This window comes from Cervus elaphus, chromosome 18 (genome assembly GCF_910594005.1).
Source record: "Cervus elaphus chromosome 18, mCerEla1.1, whole genome shotgun sequence".
Classification (NCBI taxonomy): domain Eukaryota; kingdom Metazoa; phylum Chordata; class Mammalia; order Artiodactyla; family Cervidae; genus Cervus; species Cervus elaphus.
In genome coordinates, this window is record NC_057832.1 from 14,346,449 (window position 1) to 14,370,012 (window position 23,564).

The 23,564-nt window shown below is 40.5% G+C and overlaps 1 non-coding gene across 1 annotated transcript; it reads right to left on the reverse strand.

The window, feature by feature from the left end:
- Positions 1-20,487: 20,487 nt before the first annotated feature.
- Positions 20,488-20,702, reverse strand: LOC122675048. Its single transcript, XR_006335198.1, has one exon. It is a non-coding gene; the product is annotated as a small nucleolar RNA U3 (small nucleolar RNA).
- Between the last annotated feature and the right edge of the window lie 2,862 nt (positions 20,703-23,564).

Genomic DNA, 23,564 nt, shown 5'->3' on the forward strand with positions numbered 1-23,564 from the left:
ATGGTGTTACCATCTAGACACTGCCATTCACCTCTTGGGGACTTGGCCAAAACATCCAGATGGACAGGGAAATCAGTTTAAAGAAAATGACTAGAAATCCATTAAGGATGTATACTGGTCCCATGAAATTACTTTACTTCAGGAAAATTGGCATGCCTTATTGACCCTGAATGAAAGAAGTATGAGTTGGAGAGAAATTTATGTAAAAAACATTAGGCTCCCAGGTAAAATCATTTTCCTGTTTTGTCATTTTGCACTGAGTTCAGCATGTCACTTCAGGTTCCATGCTTCCCTGGAATGTCAATCAATATTTTCCTTCTAAAAAATTGTATCTGAAGATAAAAAATGGATCAAGAGTTTTCCATTGGAATTTAAATTTAATATGGACACAGCATCAACATAGACCCAATTCTGTCTTAAACCCACAGCTCATCAGCATATTACTACTATCATCTCCATGTAAACTATAGGTCATATTTCTTGTACATTTTTATTTAAAGGAGCATTGTAGAATTACTTGATTCAATTTAGAAGTCTCAGTAAATGATATAATTTCTAAGCACTCTTTATTTAATTTCCTTGCTGTAACATTTGCTTTTGTGTTCTAAGTTGAGGGAGTGCTGTGTCATAGAAAAAGCGTGGCTTTAGAATTAGAAAGTGATGAGTTCTAGTCAATATCCAGGGGAAGTCAGCGCTGCACCTCAGTTTCACGTTATCATCAGTCAAAAGGGAAGAATGCAAACACATATAGCTGTTGAACAATTAAATAAATAATTTTTGATAATATCTTATGATGATTACTATTATTATCATTATTAATAGGACTCATTTTTCTATCCAAGTTGTAAATAAATTGAGAAATTCAGTTCAGTTGAGTCACTCAGTCTTGTCTGAGTCTTTGCAGCCTCATGGACTGCTGCACACCAGGCTTTTCTGTCTTTCACTATTTGTTAGAATTTGATCAAACTCATGTCCATTGAGTCGGTGATGCCACCCAACTATCTCATCCTCTGTCATCCCCTGTTCCTCCTGCCTTCAGTCTTTCCCAGAATCAGGGTCTTTTCCAATGAGTTGGCTCTTTGCATCAGGTGGTCAAAGCATTGGAGCTTCAGCATCAGTCCTTCCAATGAATATTCAGTGTTGATTTCCTTTAGGATTGACTGGCTTGATCTCTTTGCAGTCCAAGGGACTCTCAAGAGTACTCTCTAGCACCATGGTTCAATAGCATCAATTCTTTGGCGCTCAACCTTTTTTATTGTCCAACTCTCACATTTGTATATGACTACTGGAAAAACCATAGCTTTGACTATACGGACTTTGACAACAAAGTATTGTCTCTGCTTTTTAATATGCTATCTAGGTTTGTCATAGCTTTTCTTCCAAGGAGCAAGAGTCTTTTAATTTAATTTTAATTTCTTTTAATTTCATTGTAGTCACCAACCTGTGATTTGGGGGCCCAAGAAAATAAAGTCCATTACTGCTTCCATTGTTTCCCCATCTATTTGCCATGAAGTGATGAGACTGGATGCCATGGTCTTCTTTTTTGGAATGTTGAATTTTAAGTCAGCTTTCTCACTCTACTCTTTCATCTTCATCAAAAGGCTATTTAATTCCTCTTTGCTTTCTGCCATTAGGATGGTGTCATCTGCATATCTGAGGTTATTGATATTTTTCCCGGCAATCTTGATTCCAGTCTGTGCTTCATCCAGTCCAACATTTTGCATGATGTACTCTGCATATAAGTTGAATAATCAGGATAACAACATACAGCTTTGATGTACTCCTTTCCCAAGTTATAACACTTGAAATAAAATTCTGAGATTGGATCAGTCATATATATTTATACACACACACACACATATATATATATATACACACATATATATATATATACACACATATATATATATATACACACACACACACACACACACACACATGTATGATAAGAAGAATGCATGATGCAGTTGTATATAATATCTCTCTGTGTGGGAGGATCAGAAGTGGGGATTTATGCCACATGATGACCATATTTAATTCTAATTATCACTGTAGTAGCATGAGATGAAGGGCAGGTGGAGGTCAAGTTGACAGGACCTCAAATAGCTGTGCTATTTAATTACTGAGGAGACAAAGACAACATACATAGAGCAAATGCAAAATTCAGAGTATGCACATGAAGCTGCTTGAGTAACACCCAAAGGCTCTTCTGACAACTTAGAAGTCCCTCATCTCCAAGGTAACTTTGATGAAGTCACAGGTGGATGTAGCAGACGAACAAGCCCAGGAACAGATTGTAAGATTTTTTCACTAGGAATTTCTCTTTACTCAAAAAGCAGAGCCTGAGAGCAGGGCTCTGGTGCAGACAGTTCACTGAGGGGATCATTGCCAGAGGCCAGAGGAGGGGAGAAGGGAGAAGGAAACTTGGAAGGAGGGACAGTTACACAGACACGCATGACAGGGCCATCACCATCATGAGCTGAGGCTTCGTCTCACTGGGATCAAGAAGTTCTGCATGCAAGATCTGAAAAAGAGGACATTTAGATCCGGGCTCCCAGCCTCCACGGTGAACTGTGGCCTCACACTATGTGACTTCATGAGAAATTCTATGTAGGCACATGTGTAAATGAGCAAACAGGAGCTTCAGTTAAAATAGAAACAGGAGGCCAGAAGGGGCAGCTTCCATGCCCTAAAATGACAGCAGAGCCCAGCAGGAAGCTCTTACCTGGCGAGGCTCAGCCACCGAGGGCCAGTTAAACACAGCCCATGAGAAGCCCTGCACTGAAACTCTCAGCTCCTCCAGTGGGCTCCATTTACCACAGCCCTGCCCCCTGTTTACCCTGATGAAAGAGTCCTCCTCTCCTTGCAGTGTGGCTCATCATAGTTACAGACTCTGAATTGCTCTTCTATCTGCCTGCAGTGCAGGAGTCCCGGTTTGATCCCCGGGTCAGGAAGTTCCCCTGGAGAATGTAATGGCAACTCACTCCAGTATTCTTGCCTGGAGAATTCCATGGACAGAGGAGCCTGGTGGACTACGGTCCATGGGGATGGGCTATAGGCCACGGAGTTGCAGAGAGCTGGACACGACTGAATGACTAATACTTTCACTTTTCACTTCTTTGCTTTAGGTCAACAGTACGTATAAGGAACAGCAAACATACATATCGGCCCAGACTCACACACTGTGTCAAGGGGGCCTCAGACAGAGAGAACTCCAGATTCTTAAAAGGGATTTGATTCCATGATCATGGGTGGACATATTAGGAGCCCAGGACAGTAAAGACCCAGTGTCCACACTGAACTATTGGAGACAAGTGGTAAAACTTAACAAGATAATCCACAATGGTAATCATTTTTTTAAATGTTTATTGGAGTATAGTTGGTTTCCAATGATCAGGCGTACAGCTAAGTGAACCAGTTATACATTTACAAATATCCACACTTTCTTAGGTTTTTTACCCATATAGGCATTGCGGAGTATTGATTAGAGTTCCCTGTGCTATACAGTAGGTCCTTGTTAGTTATCTATTTTATCTATAGTCATCTGTATATGTCAATCCCAATCTCCCCTCCTCCCTCCTCCATTCCCTTCTGATAACCATAAATTTGCTTTCTACATCTGTGACTCTGTATCTTGTATATAAGTTCATTTGTATAAGTTCATCTTGTATACAAGTTCATTCATTCTTAGTTTTAAACAACAGAGGTTTGTGAGGAGTTATCAGATTTAGGGGAAAAGAACACAGGGTGTCCAGTAAAATTCGAATTTCAGATAAACAGCAGACTTTTAAATATAAGATGTGTTTCATGCAAAATTTAACTAAAAACATTTGTTAATCTGAAATTGAAATTTAACTGGGCATCCTGTATTGTATCTGGCAATCCTAGATCTGAGGCAATGGCAAAATTGTACAGCTATCTCTTAAAATAAAAATGATTGTAAAGCTATTAAAATTCTTCTTCACATAAACTTATTCTGACTTCCAGATATATGCAGGTAAAACTTGGTTCACTGGTCAGAGTGGAGCCTTGGCCTCTCTTAAGAATGGGTCCCAGTTGTAACATGGATCCATAGTGTGTTTATTTTCTCAGTTCCATGGAGTAAAAGTTATTGTGGTAAGAAGAGTCAAATGGAAGTCTCTAGAATGAACCTCTGCACATCAAAATATGAACCCAGGGCATGGCTACATCCTTGAGGAACTTCCAAGGATTATTGTTATATTAGAGACAAATTCTGCCACATCCCCATTTACCTGATCACTTACAGCAAATGCCAGGATAGGTGACAAGGCATGTCTGGATTATCAGACTACATCTGGGATATGCACAGAGAAGCTGTGTTCTGGACTGATTTCTTGGAGAAAATCAATGTAGCCTCTGAAGCTTGGCATGGCTGCAGTCCTGGAAATTCTTAACAGGAAAGGAACTCAGAGGCAATTCGAATTGCATAGGCAGCAGAACAACTTTATCATCTTGTTTCAAAACAATGTCCTTTCTCTTGCTCTTGCCCCAACTATGGGCCAGAGGGATTTTGATCAGCTTGACATCCTATATGATTTCCTGCTGGCTCATTACATTGATAATATTGACCCACTAAATAGGAAATAATAAAGTACTCAGATATTCTCTTAAGAGGTGGGAACAAAGACCTGTTTAAAATCTGCCATGTTGGCAAAGTTTGTAGAGTTACTGTGTTAGGATACTGATTCTAACCAAATGAGAGGCAGGTCACTTCACCAGGGACCCTCTGCAAAATATAAAGATTCACAGCACTTGGTGGGCTTTGGGATGTGCTGTTCTCATCTTACCTTGTAAGCCTTTTACATGGCAGTTTTGACTGGAGAGGAGCATAGGCATGAAAGGGCACCCCAGCAAGTCCAGGGGGTTGGAAATGTCCTGGCACTTGATGTGGGCCTGAGAACCCAACAGCATTGAGGGGGTTAGTGGTGCCAGGGCAAAGTACTCTTGGGAGGGGGGGTGTCTCCAAAAAAATGCCAGAAAGAGAAAGAAAGTGCAGACACAGGATTTTGGAGTAAGGTTTTTGCTCCTTATGCTGATAGGTCTTCTTTCATGAAAAAGCAGCTTTTACTTTGCTAGTCAGGGCGTAGTAGAGACTGATCATAGAACACCAAAACATTTTAGGACCAAACGATTCAAAATAAAATAGGTGTGACGTGAAGCAACAAGCTGCATCATGGGAATTTCATAACCGCACACCATATAAAAAAAGTTAAAAACATACAGAAAGAGCCATCCCAAGCAAGTCTGGCGGCACAAGGAGGGAGTTTTGACTCCAGGTACTGGCTCTTATCACTTTACCCTCACTTATGCCTACCCTGTGCCTCTAGAGAATGCCCAGCAGCTGTCAGAAGAGGAGGAACAGGCAGAGCTGGGTCATCAGTATTGTAGACAGGAGCCAGGCCAGCGCCTGCCATGGACTCTCAACCCTACATAGTGCTAAGTCTGTCAGCAGGCAAGATTTGAGGTTGAGGCAGGAAGTAGATGCCTCCTACTCTCACCCTAGGTAAAGTGATTGGAGATTAATTTCCTGTGGACTGAAATTTCAAGATGGGAATAGTAGGACAACTAAGGGAGGAGACTGGCCCTACTCAGACCACGCATTTCTCATTGTAGAAGTCAGGAGACCTCCCTGACCACACATGCACAAAAAGGCTCCTTCGAGGTCAAAGGGAGAGTGAAACCAAGAGATGTTCTACCCAGAAGACTTTCAGTGGACTCCATCTAGGCTAAAGACACATGTGCACACATGGGAGGATCCCGAGATATACAAAATATGAACTGTGAGCCAGGCAACTCAAAATGATTGGCCAAAGGAAACCTGGAAGAAATGTCCCATAAGCGATTCAGACTATCATGAGGGTGTGACTCAGCAACTCTATGTCTGCCCACGTGTCTATCCATACCTACTGTACCTGTTTTTTCCTCTTAATAAATATGTTACTAGTTTTACTACTTTCCATCTTTGGGGGAATTATTTTCTATACAGCCAAAGGGCCAGGGCCCTTGTCACTGACCACTGGTCTAGTGGCTAGGATCTGGTGCTTTCACCTCTGTGACCTGGCCTGAATCTCTGGCTGGGAACCCAGGCCTTGCTCCAAGCTGTTGCAGGCTGAGACTACCTAAGATCAAGGGAACAGAATCAGCAGTCCACTTTTTATGGAAGAATATGTTCATTTATAATTACCAGAGGAAGATAGATTGTATTAAATTATGTTTCCAGTAGACTCAATATAACACCTTCTAGTACTTCCTGGTGCAATAGTACTGTTTGATGCACAGTTGCAGGAATCTAAGTAGAATGCAGCAAAGCCTCAGCAAGTTTTAGAATAATCTCCCTGGGAGGAGGACATGCTTACCTGCCATCTCCTTTCTATAACAGACACATTGGTCTCAATGTTTTATTTGAATATTGATAAATATGCAAAGTGGTGGCAGATTTTCTTTGAATTGACTCTTTCTCCACTATATTGAAGACCAGTTAATTTCCATACCTACTTCAAGGTATGTTTCTCTGGCATCCAAGTTCTGAATTATTAACAAAGCATGAAGACTTCCTTTGGAACAAGAGTGTTGTGTCATGGGACTCTTTCCATAGATCTAAGAGATTGCTACAGAAGAGTCTAGGGCTAGGCTGCTCAGCTGGTAAAGAATCTGCCTGCAATGCAGGAGACCTGAGTTCAGTCCCTGAGTTGGGAAGATCCCCTGGAGAAGGGAAAGTCTTCCCATTCCAGTATTCTGGCCTGGAGAACTGCATGGACTGTATAGTCCATGAGGTCACAAAGAGTCAGACACAACTGAGCGACTTTCAATTTCACTTTCAGGCTGTCTGTCTACTAAGGACTGTTTTTCCCGAACCCCGCTTGTGATTAAGCAATCCAGAACTAACTAGAGACCATGTGGTCCATGTGGAGGGTGTCATTTGGGCCCATGGACAAGTCACAGAGGTCCCACATTAGTCCCTTGTGTTTTCCTCTTTGATGTAACCACAGGATGAAGTTTGAATTGACGGGTCTGCAGCTGCTTACCAAGGCTGAAGAGTAATAAGTGCACAAAATACACTGCTTAGTGCCTTGGAGTTTGAAAGCAGGATATAGTCTTCTCTATAACATGGATGAAGCTGCTGGAAGGAAATACCCTGTGTCTGCAACATAGCCTTCACCTGTGACAAGCCTAGCTAGGAAAGGCTGCCTCTATATGGGAAGTTTAGTAGGTTGAATTCTGAGGTCTCTGCATCCGTAAGACCCAGCTGTCTCAAGTCCTGACCCTGCTCAGTTGTCAGCTCACAGAGACCCAAGTCCTACCCTGGTATTTATTACCTGCTGGGATGTCTGCAAATCTAGCATCTGTGGAAGTCACACACAGGCTTACTTTAACTAAGTTCCTTCTGACCTCAGTCTCTGTAGATGCCTCTAACTCTAAGGCTTCTTTTCCAAGGCCTGAAGCTCACCACTTACACACTTTTGCTTGAATATGATATCTGAATCTAAAAAGTAATCACTTGTCTTTGGGCAAAGCTGTAGTCATCAATCAAGGTAATTCATCCATGTGTCTTAGGACTTTAAGTCTTCTTCCTAAGCTACAAAAGTGACCCCAGGCCTCTATTTGCCTCCCCAAACCACCCAGGTAAAATGTCCCACTAATGCACTGAGTCAAAGACCCAATGCCCTGGGCACAGCAGAGTCTCAATAACCCCATGTATTATTTTCACTCCAGCATATTCTATTTCTTGATGTTTCTAGTGCATGTGGCAAATGCTGGGGTCTTTGAGGGGTCAAATAAATAGTATATCACTTTTACATCTACATTCTAAACACATTGGGTATTAAAACAGATTGTATGCACATTTTTCACTCCCTTGTTCTCATGTAAAATTAGATGTCCTATTATGAAACATCCTCATTCCTCGGTAAATTTGTTACTTGATGGCATCATCCAACACTTTTATCCTTTCTCTTCTGCATTTACTTATTCACTGAAAAATACTTATTAAATATCTGTGCCAGGTGTCATTTTAAGTGCTAGAGATACAGTGTAAGCAAAATTAGTATTTGTTAAGATGTGGAGGAAAGGGAACCCTTTTGCACTATTGGCAGATGTAGGGAAAGAGCAAATTAGCGAAGATGGCAGTAGTCAGGTTCTCCTGCCCCATGGCCTCTTGCTTTCATCCCATGTTTTGTGAATACATGATTATATAACACCTGAGATCACTTATAGCACTGCATATGCACCTTGGGATGTACCCAGTTGGCCATGGGCCACTTTGGTTCTGTAAACATATATAGGCTCCACCTGAAAAGCCCTTGCGTCTGCATTGTGGCTGGGTTATGGCTGCATTGGAACCAAGTTATGGCTGCATTAAAGCGACGTTATGGCTGTGCCCACCGGGTCAACCATGAGAAGAGAGAATACAGTGTGCCTGCTGCTACAGCTGCTATGCCAGTAAGGGAAGAATAAATGTGTCTGCAGTTCCTATGACTCCTTGAAAAACTCAAGGAGCTTCTCAGCTTCTCCATCCACACTTTGCCTACTGTGAGTTCAACAAACAGTTGAACAGGGTGCACAGTGACGAACAGCGAGACGATTGGCGTAGTCAACAGGATGATACAGCAAAGCAATAAGAATGTAAATTGGCGCAGTCACCATAGAAAATAGTACAGAGGGTCTCAAAAAATCAAAAATAAAATTACCTTATGATCCATTGGTGCTGAGGAGTACTGTAATTATAAATAGAACATCAGAACAGTTCCATTTAGAATGTGTATTTCATCCAAAACCTTCTGTGTGAAGCTCAGTGTGGCTGGCTGTGAGAAGAATGTTGCAGACGGTGATCAGAGGCCGTCAAAGAGCCCCAAGGTGGGAGGGGGTGGGGGAGGGGTGAACTGGGAGCCCCAAGGCGAGGAATATACTCAGCACACAAGAAGAAGGGTGAATGGTGAGCAGAAAGAGAGGAAGAGCCCCAAGGTGAGGAATGCACTTAGCATACAAGAACAAGGGTGAAGGGTGAGCAGAAACAGAGGATGGGATCTGAGGATGGGATCTGGTCACCCTCCCTAGCTTTGCTCTGTGTGAGGCATGAGGCTGAAGACAGTACTTCCCTGGCAGTTGGCGTGCTCCTTTAGTTTTCAAAAGATCATTCTGGGCCCCAGTGGAGGATAGTGTTCAGGATAAGAGTGGAAAGTAGGAGTGGAAAGCGGCCTGACCTAGGCTGGTAGCAATGAAAATGATGAACAGTACTTCCACCCCTTTCATCATTGGATGGAATTGGTACTCAGAAGTACAGGAAAGATACGGATACCTCTGTTCATTGGTGCATCGTCATCTAGGGGTAGCGCTGAGGAATATTCTTCTCCAGGCTCTTAAATGCTGTGCACACGTGCACCTCTGGAGAGCCGGAGCCCAGCACTGCCTCCATGTCCTCCTCTACGCCATGTATTTTACAAAAACTCAGAGAAGTCAGCACTTTGCTAACCTAAGATGCTACAGCCTTAAATAGTAGGTGTGCTCAGTCGCTCAGTCTTGTCTGACTGCAGCAAGCTAGGCTCCTCTGTCAATGGAATTTCCCAGGCAAGAATACTGGAGTGGATTGCCATTTCCTTCTCCAGGGGATCTTCCTGACCCAGGGATTGAACCCATGTCTCTTGCATCTCCAGCACTGACAGGCAGAGTCTCTGCCACAAGCACCACCATATCTTTAAATAGTAAGTTGATACCTAAATACAGACATAAGTTTTATCTGACACATAAATTATGCTAAGACCCTTGATTTAACCTGAGTTAGTTCAGTTTTGTCATATGACAACAAATTCAATTGCATGTCTTTTCTTTTAGCTCGATATATAAACATGTCTCATAAATAATTGCACTGATCTTTCAAATTCCAGCATATTAGGTTACGTTCTCTGCCTAATTTTGTCCTTCAAACAGCAACTATTTCCTTGTTAAATGAGACTACTTTAACTCATTCCTTTAGGTCAGTTTTCATCTTCCATCTTTACTAATGTCATCACCACCCTTCATTACCCATCAACAGGAAATTGCATTTACTTGAAGCCTATTCCTTTCATCATATAATTAATTAAGGAGTTAATTAATATCAGACGTATTGTTGGCCTCTGTGACACTTCATTAAATACTTCCTTCCTGAAGACACTGTCATTTATTTTAGTTGTTATTAATGGTCTTTGAACTTCCATTCTTTTTAAAATGTCAAAACTCATATTTAACCCATATTGAATTAATTTTGCAGGTGAAACTTCTTCCAGAGGTTATCACATTAATTATTGGTTAAAAGCCACTTATTGTCTTCTGATATCTGGATTCAGTTATTTTTTGACTATCATCAAATTTAAGACACTGGTATAGCAATTTAAAATTTGCCAGACACTTTATTTCTCAGTATGATATTATATAATAATATACTATGAATTATATTATATTATTATCATATAATATACAAATGTATATTATATATGTAGGGGTTTTCCTGGTAGCTCAGTGGCAAAGAGTCTGTCTGCCAATGCAGGAGATGTGGGTTTCATCCCTGGGTTGGGACGATTCCCTGGAGAAGAACATGGACAGAGGAGCCTGGCGGGCTACAGTCCATGGGGTTTCAAACAGTCAGATATGACTTAGCAACTAAATAACAATAAAAATGTTATATATGTATATTACAATATATATACATATATATAAAGTTTTATTTTTAATGTAACAAGCCAAATTCCCTTCAGTCCTGACCTGTTTGTTGGTAGTTCTTACCACTCTGTTGACGTAACAGAAATTTGATCAGATTCTCCTACATGTTTCCCTTTATATATATGTATAGATTTTTATGACTTCCCTGGTAGATCAACTGGTAAAGAATCCACCTGCAATGCAGGAGACCCTGGTTCTATTCCTGGGTTGGGAAGACCCACAGGAGAGGGGATAAGCTACTCCCTCCAGTATTCTTGGGCTCCTCTGGTGGCTCAGCTGCTATTTTTAAAAATTTTATATTGTTTGTCTTCCACAGATTTATATTTCTGGGAACTTAGGGGGTCGAGAGTAGAGGGTCTCTTGTTTTCATCTTTGTTGACTCAGCCTGCACTCCATTAAACATCACCTCTCTACCTGCCAGCTCAGTCCCTTGATTCTCTGAGACCGGGTGAGGGTATCCCTTGTGGCTCTAATGCTTCATCACACCACATTTGGTACTTTTTGGGGTACGCCTCCCTGGCACCCCACACATGGAGCAGGAGCAGGGATGAATATTCCCCAAGTACAGCATCCTGGACAGTGGGTGCCCTTTCCTGCTCCTTCCCAGGGACCCTCTGGGTGGGGTAATCTGCTGGGTGTAAACTCCCTGGAGCTGGTGCAGCTTTAAATCTTTTGCTGCTTTCCTGGAAGCACAGCGGGTCTTCTGTGGCTCTCAGAGGACCATCCCTCAGCAACAGTCCATCTAGAGTGGTGTGTTGGAGATTTGTTTTGAGGCAGAGCACTGAGTGGCCGTGTTATCAGCCCAATTCTCAAGGCAGTGCCTGAGCAGTCTGTAGATTTTTCTCCCCCAGTTTCATTCCTAATTCTTATGATATGTATTCAAGTACTATAATAAATATACATACAGGAAAGTGTAGATTCATAGGTGTCATGTTGATGAACATATATGAAGTGAATGTACCTGTAAGTTCTCTCTCCCTCCTTTACCAAATAACTGAAGTATAGTTGAATGATTCAGATGTATATATATCTATCTATAAATAGATAGATAGGTACTCTTTTTCATTATGGTTTATCACAGGATACTATGCTACCCAGTAGTACCTTGTTGTTCATCCATTCTACATGCAATAGTTTGGACCTGCTAATCCCCAACTCCCAATTCACCCCTCCCCCACCCCCTCCCCCTTGGCAAACACAAGTGTGTTCTCTAAGTCTGCTAGTCTGTTTCTGTTTCTTAGATAAGTCCACTTGTGTCGTGATTCAGATCCCACATATGAGAGATACATAGCATCTGTCTTTCTCTGTCTGACTTACTACACTCAGTATGGCGATCTCTAGGTTCATCCAGGTTGCTGCAAACAGCATTGTTTCAATCTTTTTTATGACTGTGTAATATTCCATTGTATATATGTACCACATCTTCTTTATTCATTCCTCTATTGGTGGACATTTATGTTGTTTTCAAATTATAGTTTTGTTGGGATATATGCCCAGGCATGTGTATGCAGGATAATATGGCAACCCCATTTTTAGTTTTTTGAGGAACCTCCATACCGTTCACCACAGTGGCTGCTGCACCTATTGACATTGCCTCCAACAATGTTATTGGATTCCTCCAATGTATCCCTCCAAGGAGTTCCCTCCAATTCCCTTTTCCCCACACCCTCTCTTTGCAGAAACCAGCCCTCTCTCCACTCATTCACTGAAACCTGCAGCTTTGACAGAGTTGACACATATGATCTTTTCCACAGTAGTCAGCTTGGTTGAGTTCTCCAATGACACATTCTTCCGGTTTACCTCCAGACCCCCCTCTTCTGGTTTCTTTAGCCCAAAACTAAATGTATCTCATTATCATTCTCAATTCAGCACCCTCAATTGCTTTCTCTTTCTATTCTCCCGCTGGATCAGCTGAGCCGTTTCCTTTCCATATTTAGCATCTGATGTTGATGTCCTGTTTCCCTTCTCTTATGTGTATCCAGCATGTCTTCTCGGATGTCTAGACAACCCAAAAGAACATACTCCAAAGGTATCTCCCCTCCCCAACCTGTTCTCTCCCAGTCATCTCCAACTTAGTTCTCAGGAAATAAAAGCCCACTCACTCAAACAGAGTGAGTGAAACACTCACTATTGAAAAACACTATTTGAGCCCTCAAACAGAGGAGTAATCTTTCAAGCTTCTCCTTCTGTCAATCAAATCTTCAACAAGCCCAATAATGTCAGCCTCTTAAGAATATCTCATTTGTTGTTACTTAAATCCATCTGCCAGCATATTTTCCAAACATGCTGACATTTCTTGCTGACTTGCTACAATAGCCATCTTGTTGGGATCTTGATTTCCTTCCCCATCTTTCTCAAATCTACTCTTCTCTTAGACAATGTAGTAACAGCAATTGCTTTAATCAATACAGTGGACCCTTGAGCAAAACAGGGCTTAACTTCATCCATGAACCTAAGCCTTCATCCATACTGTTATCTTTCTGTTAAAAATTCATCCATGACTCTTCTCAAGGTCAGTTCCCACTTATCCTTCGGATACCAGCTTAAATGCCACATTATCAGGAAGCTCTTAGTAAAGTGAGCAGATGCTTCTACTTAAACCTTTCAAGGGATATCACTCTTTTAAAACCTAGTCTCTGATGAGGCTAGTCTTTGTTCCTGTGTTCTTTGACTCTGGTGGAAGTCCAGAAGATCATCCAGCCCACTTCTCCTTATACGCTAGGCTCTTGCCATGTTCCCTATTTGTGGAAGCATCTTCCTTCTGAGTTCAAAGACTTCATTCATGCTGTTATGGTTCTGTTAAACAGTTCTGTTAAGGAAAAGTTCCCTCTTATCCTTCAGATATTGGCTTAAATGCCATAGTATCAGGAAGTTCTTTTTTGCCAAAATGGACCCCTCATTCTCTTTTGGAAACCCTCTTTTTGGGTGAAGTGTATGTTTCACAGGTTATAATTAAAATGTGTGCTTTCTTGGTTTTATTATTTCTATTTTCTGTCAGCTTCCCCCCAACAGAATGCAAACTTCATAAGGTCAGAGGCTAAGCTTGTTAAATCTACTAACTATCCTAGTTTGTTAAATTTATCTAACCCTGTGGGGAGTACAATGTCTGACACATGCTAGATAAACATTATGTAATGATTTAATGAATGTAGAAAAGTTCTATAAGTGTAATTTTAGAAATGTGATGGCTAAAATTAAGGGAAACTAAGAAAAAGAACTATGTGCCAGCAATATTCTCTGCATTTATTTAATTTTCATAATATTTTGTGGATGAAGCCTGATTAATCCTATCTGAAGCTGTGGGCCTTTTATTGGTACTTTCTTGAGGAAACCAGGCAGAGTTCTCATCACTTCACATAGGTTTTTCTCAATTTATATGACCTGAGCTTGGCTATTTCCATTTTACAGAAACAGCCTTAAAGGACTTACGTTGGTTATTCGAGTTCATCCACAGCAAGTCAGACTTGAAACACTGGTATTGATGTTACTGAACTCAAGCTTTTCAGCGTGACTGGTGCTGTGCCCCACTCCCGGGAAACCACCTGGACCGCACTGATTTACCAAGGCTGCTGTAACAAATGGTCACAAACAGAGACAAAACAAGAGAAAAGCATCCTCTCACAGTCTGAAGGCTAGACATCCAAAGTCAAAACGTTCCCAAGGCCATGTTTTCTCTGAAGGTTTCTAAGGAAGGATCCTTCCTTGCTTCTCCCACCTACCGGCAGTTCAATGAGTTCCTTGGTTTGTGGTAGCACCACTATGATTCTGGGCTATATTTTCTATGGTTGTCTTATCCCTATGTTCTCCATATCTCTTTCTCATTGTATTGCTTGTTGGATTTAGAGTCACTTTATTCTAGTGTGACTCAACTTAATTACTTGATTATCTGCAAAGACACTATTTCCAAAAAGGCCATAGTCACAGGTCCAGGAGGTTAGGGCTTCAGCACATCTATTTAGAGGGAAGCAATTTAACTGACAACAGACTGTCCAAAAAGGAAAGGATCCAGGAATGCAGATAATGCTCTAACATGGAAGATTCTTATCAAAGGGAGTTTCTTCAGCCTTTGAGATCCCACCTGCTTCATCTCAAACCCAGCAGAACTCACAGTTCACAGGCAAACCCAGCAATAACATTTATTCCTAACATCCTCAGCCTCCAATCGAAAGGCAACTTGGATACAATGATTTTTTTTTTTTTTTTTTTTTTGCTGATGAGACAAGCAAGAGATTGAGGTAGAACTTGTCCTCACTTCTCCAGTTGTTATTCTTGATGAAGTTCTCTGGATGTCATTATTCTTTTCCTATGGGAAGAGAAGCAAATGTAGGGGAAATTGTGCAGATTAAGGTAAGTTTAACATGACACTCTCCAAAATCAAAGCATTAAGAGACCTTAGAGATACTCAGGGTATCAACGAGAGAAAGATAACCAAGCTTTATTTACATTAAGTGAATGAAATGACTCAAGACACAAAACAACTGTTTGCGGAATAAGGATACCCCATAAGGAGAAGGAGTCACTGTGAGGCAGGACACTTATCTAGATGTCCAGAAGATTCCAAACTCATTTTTCTAACAAATGGTGAAGACAACTGCAGGGAAGTGTTCACCATTCTTGACGAATGTAAGGCCCTGGAATTGGTGCCTAACTGTCAAATTGCAGTTGACAGTAGAAGAGGCCTCAGCAAAATGAAGTGAAAGCATATTAAAGTATTTAAAATGTCAAGAAGGAGCTGCCAACATTAAGTTTGAACAAGATGAAGAGAAATCACTTCTTAATTATGCACATATATTCCAGCCAAAAATGAAAAAAGCTGAACAGGCACACAAAAATTAAAGAATCCATTCTTTACAAAAAAAAAAAAAAACCTCATCCAAGTAAAAACAGAAGAGTTTCAGTAAGTCCTTTTCAATTTAGAAGTACATAAAAAGACATAAATTAGGTAAAAACAAAGATGAAAGAGTAAACTATCCTAAAAAAATTTAAAGGGAGATTATATTGATAAGATATATCTTCATGACCCAGATAACCATGATGGTGTGATCACTCACCCAGAGCCAGACATCCTGGAATGTGAAGTCAAGTGGGCCTTAGGAAGCATCACTATGAACAAAGCTAGTGGAGGTGATGGAATTCCAGTTGAGATATTTCAAATCCTAAAAGATGATGCTGTGAAAGTGCTGCACTCAATAAGCCAGCAAATTTGGAAAACTCAGCAGTGGCCACAGGACTGGAAAAGGTCAGTTTTCATTTCGGTCCCTAAGAAAGGCAATGCCAAACAATGTTCAAACTACTGCACAACTGTACTCATCTCACATGCTAGCAAAGTAATGTTCAAAATTCTCCAAGCCAGGCTTCAGCAATACGTGAACCGAGAACTTCCAGATGTTCAAGCTGGTTTTACAAAAGGCAGAGGAACCAGAGATCAAATTGCCAACATCCGCTGGATCATCAGAAAAGCAAGAGAGTTCCAGAAAAACATCTATTTCTACTTTATTGACTATGCCAAAACCTTTGACTGTGTGGATCACAGTAGACTGTGTAAAGTTCTGAAAGAAATGGGAATACCAGACCACTTTACCTGCCTCCTGAGATATCTGTATGCAGGTCAAGAAGCAACACTTAGAACTGGACATGGAACAACAGACTGGTTCAAATTGGAAAAGGAGTACATCAAGGCTGTATATTGTCACCCTGCTTATTTAACTTATATGCAGAGTACATCATGTGAAATGCTGGGCTGGAGGAAGCACAAGCTGGAATCAAGATTGCCAGGGGAAATATCAATAACCTCAGATGACACCACCCTTATGGCAGAAAGTGAAGAAGAACTAAAGAGCCTCTTGATGAAAGTGAAAGAGGAGAGTGAAAAATTTGGCTTAAAACTCAACTCAACATTCAGAAAACTAAGATCATGGCATCCGGTCACATCACTTCATGGCAAATAGATGGGGAAACAATGGAAATGGTGAGAGAATATGTTTTGGGGGTGTTCCAATATCACTGCAGATGGTGATTGCAGCCATGAAATTAAAAGACACTTGCTCCTTGAAAAAAATGCTATGACCAACCTAGACAGCATATTAAAAGCAGAGACATTTGTTTATCAACAAAGGTCCATCTAGTCAAGGCTATGGTTTTTTCCAGTAGTCATGTATAGATGTGAGAGTTGGACTATAAAGAAAGCTGAGCACCGAAGAATTGATGCTTTTGAACTGTGGTGTTGGAGAAGACTCTTGAGAGTCCCTTGGACTGGAAGGAGATCCAACCAGTCCATCCTAAAGGAGATCAGTCCTGGGTGTTCATTGGAAGGACTGATGCTGAAGCTGCAGCTCCAACACTTTGGCTACCTGATGCAAAGAACCGACTCATTGGAAAAGTCCCTGATGCTGGGAAAGATTTAAAGCGTGAGGAGAAGGGGATGACAGAGGATGAGATGGTTGGATGGCATCACTGACTCGGTGGACATGAGTTTGAGTAGGCTCCAGGAGTTGGTGATGGACAGGGAAGCCTGTCGCAAAGAGTCAGACAAGACCGAGAGACTGAACTGAACTGATATTGATTAGAAAATAATTGAGGGCCAAGCAAACCATGAGTAGAAATAACTTAGAAACATTAAGAAACAAACTAGATAAAGTCTGAAACTAAAATGGCTTTCATGATTTGAGCTGATTTCATTGAATAACAAAAATGAACAGGTACATAATGTTTTAAATGGAATATAAGGTCAATTCAACTCAAATTTAGGTTTTTAAATGATAAAATTAATTGATGAAATATAATATGCTTTTTAAAGTTTTTAAATTAATTTTTGTGGTATAGTTGACTTGCAATGCTGTGTGAACCATTTATTGGCTGATTGAGATTGACACATATACTCTACTATATGTATAATAGATAACTAGTAAGAACCTACTAAATAGCAAAAGAAACTTTACTCAGTACACTCCAATGACCCATGTGAGAACAGAACCTGAAAAAGAGGGTACATGTGCATATGTCACTTATGTAACTGGCAATATTCCTTTTAAAGCATAATACACATTTTTTCAGCTAAAACAAATGAATTATTCAATCTAAAATTTCAAATATATCCATCTATTCCCTGATCAACCAACTCAATATTTAATATTATAGACTGTCCAATGTTCTTTGGCAGCCTGGATGAGAGGGAAGTTTGGGGAAGTATAAGTATATGTGTATGTACTTTTGAGTGGCTTTGTTGTACACCTGCGACTATCACAATGTTGTTAATTGGCTATACTCTAATATAAAATAAAACATTTAAAAGTATTATAAATTGCCCTCTTCATCTCCCGTCTAGTCTCAAGGAATGTTACCTGTTTCCTGTCCAAGACCACTATGCCTTCATGCATCACTCCACCCATGTCTTCTCTGGCTCCTGAAAGCTTATAGAGGGACACCTCCTACGTCTTCTTTAGTCTGATTTGGAAAGCCCTCCATCTTCCCATTCCTGACTCTTTCACCCACCCGGTTTCCCCCGACCCTATTCCCAAGGATCCTATCCTCCAGTCAAACCAATCTCTTTAAAGATTCTTCAGTGTACAGTTTCTTTACTCACACCACCTTCTTTCCTTTGTCCAATCCATATTTACTTTCATCATTTGGATCAAACAGTCATAAATCTGTGAAAATTCTCTTTATTCTTTTGGGTAGATGGCTCCCTTTTGTTCATATTCTGCTAAACCACTCTATATGTGATTGTATAGCATTCACCTTTTACAATGGTTGGAACATTTTTGTTTAAAAATCTAACCTCTCCTACTGATACTTGAAGTCCTTCAGGGTAGGGAACACTCCATGTTCTTCTTTGATTCTATGATATCCATCACAGGTGAGACCACCTTGGGCAGTCATTAGGTACTTGTTGAATTGAGTAAACTGGCTGAGCTAGAGATAGGTTAAATCACAAATCACATACCTTATATGTGAAAATCTCTACTCTCCAAATTAGGTCCCTCAGAGTATAAAATAAGGGACATTTCCACTGTGCTGTGTACTTCACAGAAAGGAAATTATCTCTTAATTACAAGGCTTTGTGTCTTGTAGTTAGGTTTGATTAATTACAAATGCAGCCAATTACAACTGTAACCAATGAAAAAAATGAAATCAAAAGGTATGAGGAGAGATGAATCTCAGGAATGTCTCAAGACCTTTCCTGAACATCAGTCACTGGGGCTGGGCACAACCAGCTCTCAACTCAGAGGTCTTTGTTCTTCTTCCTGAAGGCTATGGATTGATGGGGACCGGAAGGATATGTTCATATACCTTTCACCATTTTCCTGCTTAAGTAGTACACAGATGTTTCATTGTTCATAACTTGCAAAAATACAGTTGCAGTGAAAGCTTGTATCAATGCCTATTAGGTTAAGCCACAAATTTAAGCTTCCTTAAGCATAAAATAAGACTTCCCTGCTGGCTCAAACAGTAAAGTGTCTGCCTACAATGTGGGAGACCTGGGTTCAATCCCTGGGTTGGGAAGATGCTCTGGAGAAGGAAATGGCAACCCACTCCGGCACCCTTGCCTGGAAAATCCCATGGACAGAGAAGTGTGGTACAGTCCATGGGGTCGCAAAGAGTCGGACCTGACTGAGTGGCTTCACTTCCACTTTTCACTTTCATGCATAAAATGGCTTTCCTGGTGGCTCAGAGAGTAAAAAATCTGTCTGCAATGCAGGAGACCTAGGTTCAATCCCTGGGTCAGGAAGATCCCCCAGAGAAGGAAATGACAACCCACTCCAGCATTCTTGCCTGGACAAAGGAGCCTGGCAGGCTATATATAGTCCATGGGGTCACAAAGAGTTGCACATGATTGAGTGACTAAAACTTTCACTTTTGTACATAAAATATAGAATACATTCAGAGTGATACATGTCAGAACACTCAGAATATTCACTCAACAAAGACTGGCTCTCTGAAGAGATAAGAAAATGAACTCAAAATAATAAGGAATAAAATTCAAGGAATGTTGAGCACCTAATCACATTACAAGAAGAAAGAATCATGGGTCATTCAACAACTGTGTCTGATTTATCAGAATTAGGTGATAATGATTTTTTTCTTTATGTTTCTTTGGTGAATATTTTATAGTTTTCATATTTTTCCTCCCTTCAAAATCTTTCTATTGCCAATATTCTTATCAACTAAAAAGTGATCAATAAATCTTTTTTTTTTTTTTTGAAGAAGCCAGATGCTATTGTTGGAGAAACTTTTTTTTTTTTTTAATTTGCTTATTGTCCAATGTTGCATGTGTATTTTACACACACAGGGACTGAGAGAGGGGGAGCTTATGCAGGACTGTGGATTTGTCCACTCTGGTCCTCTGCAACAGTTTTCTTTGCTGTTCTCTTGCCTCAGGTATTGTTCAACAAGGGTTTCAGCAAACCTAGTTTCAAAGAGGTTTCATCAGAGGCTTTCTTTATGATATCACAAATATTTGTAAACACTTTTGAGCAGTTATTTCTGGAAAGTTGTTAAAATTCTACCTTCCACACAGAATTGTCATGCAGATTAAGAGAGGTGAAAGTATAGCAAACACACACACACACTGGACCTTCAGAATAAGCTTGAGTGTCCAGTGTCAGAGGCTTCATGGAAACAATGCAGTGTAGAAACAGCAAATCCTTAGTCTGGTTCCTTACTCTGCCACTTACTTCCCTGTGTGTTAGTAAAGTTATACATCAAATCAGATAAACTCATTCATCTTTATTTTTTTTTAATTTTTTTTTAAAGAAAGAAAAAAAAAAGATTGCCACTTAGACTACGTTCTCTCCCTCTTCATTTCCAAAAAGGAAAAGAAGAACGATCATCAATGGCTAATGGCAGCTGCAAAAGCAACAACAAGAGCCAATTTCACGCTCAGGAGAGAATGCTGCATCTCCTCCTTGTGGTTTCGGGTGCTCTACACGATCAGAGAAACTTCTCTAAAAACAAACTATAGAAATGATCCCTGAAAGTATAGTCTTTCATTCATCTTTAAAACATAGCTATCGATACCACGGTCAGAGGACTGAATCTAAAGCACTGGGCAGGAAAGTTTGCATATAATAGATGTTCAGCAAACAGGAGTTTTAACTCTATTTAATCAAGATCATTGACATTCTTAAAGCTATGAGTATGTTTTGCAAAACTTACAGAAAATTTTGAATTTTAATTTTGTCTGATTAATGGCATTACTGTTTACATAAAAAGCCATACACATACTTACATCAGGCTGTACTTTTCTTTTTTGGTATTTTCTTTGTCTGATTTGATATCAGGGTGATCATCTTTAGGAGACATTTTATGTTTTCAATCTTTTGGAAGAGTTTGAAAAGGACGGGTATGATTTGTTCTTTGTATGTTTGTTAGAATTGGCCTGTGGAGCCATCTGATCCTGGACTTTGTTTGTAGAGAGGTTTTCTTTTCTTCTTTTACAGGTTCTATTTGACTTTTACTGATCAGTCTATTCAAATTATATATTTCATCTTGATTTAGACTTGGTGGACTCTGTGTTTCTAGAAACTTTTTCATTTTTTCTAGATTGTGGAATTTGTTGGCATATGCATACTTATATCCTCTTTATTTCAACATTCAAGATATAATGCTTTGAGAACAAGAATAATGACTTTGAATAAATGAGATTTTTGAGACTGGATTTGTTAATAATAGAGGAATATCTCTCTCATGATAAATGTTCCATAAATGTTTGTTAAATACATTAATAACAAATAATTATATACATTCTGGCATTCCCAGGTGGCACTAGTGGTAAAGAACCTGCCTGCTAATGCAAGAGACATAAGAGATGCATTTTCAATCCCTGGGTCAGGAAGATACTCTGGAGGAGGCTAGGGCAATTCACTCCAGTATTCTTGCCTGGAGAATCCCATGGACAGAGGAGCCGGACAGGCTACAGTCCATAGGGTTGCAAAAACTCAGACATGACTGAAGAAACTTAGGACACAGACACGCATGTACAATCTAATTTTAACACTTGTTGGGGAGAAATGGCCAGAAAACTGATAAGCAGTCACTTTATTCCTTAATTCTCTGTCTCCTAAGCTAACCCTTCCCTCCCAGCAACTGTCAGAAGGAGGATCCAATAAAGGGAAAAGAACAAACTCATGACAAGTAGAGAAAGTCCTACGCTGACCCTTAACTAGCTCAGCGTGGTTTTGCAGTTACTTGAGTATCAGTTGCATCACTACTTTTTGAATTCTATAAGAATGGGAAATATGTTGATATTCATGACTTGTAGGACTTTTTGGAACATACTCAAAAGATGATGTTACATCAGGAGATGAAATATTGCATAAGTAAATAAATTCAGGAACGAATAAGTTCAATAGCTATTATGAACTTCCACATATCCACTATTTAACAAATAAAAGAAAGATCTCCATGCTTCTGGAACAGATTATTGTGCCCAGAGAGTGATTCATTTCTATCCACTCTCATTATAAAGCCATTTTCAATTTACATTCTACTTTTACTTTCAAGTAAAAGGGAGGCAGGCTTTGATGTTTGCCCATTCAGAAAAAGTAAATGAACAGATGATCATCACTGTATCATCTTCTCCTTAGAGGACATATATTTGCTAGCATTTCACTTAATGGCAAAACTCTCAAATTCACTGGAGAAGAACTTTTACTAAGCAGCTTAAGCAGCTAACCAACTTGTGAAGTCCAAAAAAATAATCATTTGCTTATTAAGGTGCATCATCCCTTAACCCTTTGCTTCATACTTTCACGCAGTTAACTGGAATTAAACATCTAGATATAGCATACATATTGATTATAAATTTTAGTTAGGTAGTACTGTGCTTTCACGTGAGCAAAACATACCTGCATCACCGATCCTGTTCACAGCACCAGTTATCTTGCTGTGTCTCACCGCGCAGCACTGTTCGCTGAATCCGTGGTAGGCAAGGCACGAGCTAAGAAGCTGGAATAAAAGGAGAGGAGCGGGTAGGAACTGCAGACGCGTTTATTCTCTCCTGGCTGGCACAGCATCCATAGCGGCAGGCATAACATCCCGCAACATAACCGCGCACAACCCTTCAGGACTTTCCCAGTAGAAGCTTATACAAGCATACCGCGCAAAGTACATGACCAGGCAAGTACCTTACGATGCACGTGCGCAGTGCCAAAAATGAGATCCTCTATTAAGTTCAGTTCAGTCGCTCAGTCTTCTCTGACTCTTTGCGACCCCATGAATCACAGCACGCCAGGCCTGCCTGTCCATCACTAGCTCCCGGAGTTTACCCAAACTCATGCCCATCGAGTTGGTGATGCCATCCAGCCATCTCATCTTCTGTCGTCCCCTTCTCCTCCTGCCCCCAATCCCTCCCAGCATCAGGGTCTATTCCAATGAGTCAACTCTTCGCATCAGGTGGTGAAAGTATTGGAGTTTCAACTTCAGCATCAGTTCTTCCAATGAGCACCCAGGACTGATCTCCTTCAGGATGGTCTGGTTGGATCTCCTTGCAGTCCAAGGGACTCTCAAGAGTCTCCTCCAACACCACAGTTCAAAAGCATCAATTTTTCGGCGCTCAGCTTTCTTCACAGTCCAACTCTCACATCCATACATGACAACTGGAAAAACCATAGCCTTGACTAGATGGACCTTCATTGGCAAAGTAATGTCTCTGCTTTTCAATATGCTGTCTAGGTTGGTCACAACTTTCCTTCCAAGGAGTAAGCGTCTTTTACTTTCATGGCTGCAATCACCATCTGCAGGCATTTTGGAGCCCCCCAAAATAAAGTCTGACACTTTTCCCACTGTTTCTCCATCTATTTCCCATGAAGTGATGGGACCAGATGCCATGGTCTTAGTTTTCTGAATGT